Source organism: Penaeus monodon, chromosome 25 (assembly GCF_015228065.2).
Source record: "Penaeus monodon isolate SGIC_2016 chromosome 25, NSTDA_Pmon_1, whole genome shotgun sequence".
NCBI lineage: Eukaryota > Metazoa > Arthropoda > Malacostraca > Decapoda > Penaeidae > Penaeus > Penaeus monodon.
The window spans coordinates 16329630-16329907 of record NC_051410.1 but is presented as its reverse complement, the minus strand read 5'-3'; positions in this window follow the sequence as shown (position 1 = coordinate 16329907).

Here is a 278-nt window from a genome sequence, read left to right as displayed (position 1 = left end):
TTTTTTTTTCTCCCCAGCCTATCATTCACTAAGATTTTTTTCCTTTCATTCATCCTCAGCTGTTGCCTCTCATTCATATATTTTCTTGGGCGTGTCACTCTCACTTTTTACAGAGCAAAGCATAATAACTTACAGTGTTCATCTCACAGTAAGGATAACTGCAGGGAGAGTTGTCGGTAGTAGTTAGCACCAATGTAGACCAGGAAATATTACCTTTTACGAACGATTGGGTACCAGGATAAGATAAACGAATGATGGCCTAAAACAAGATTGGTTTA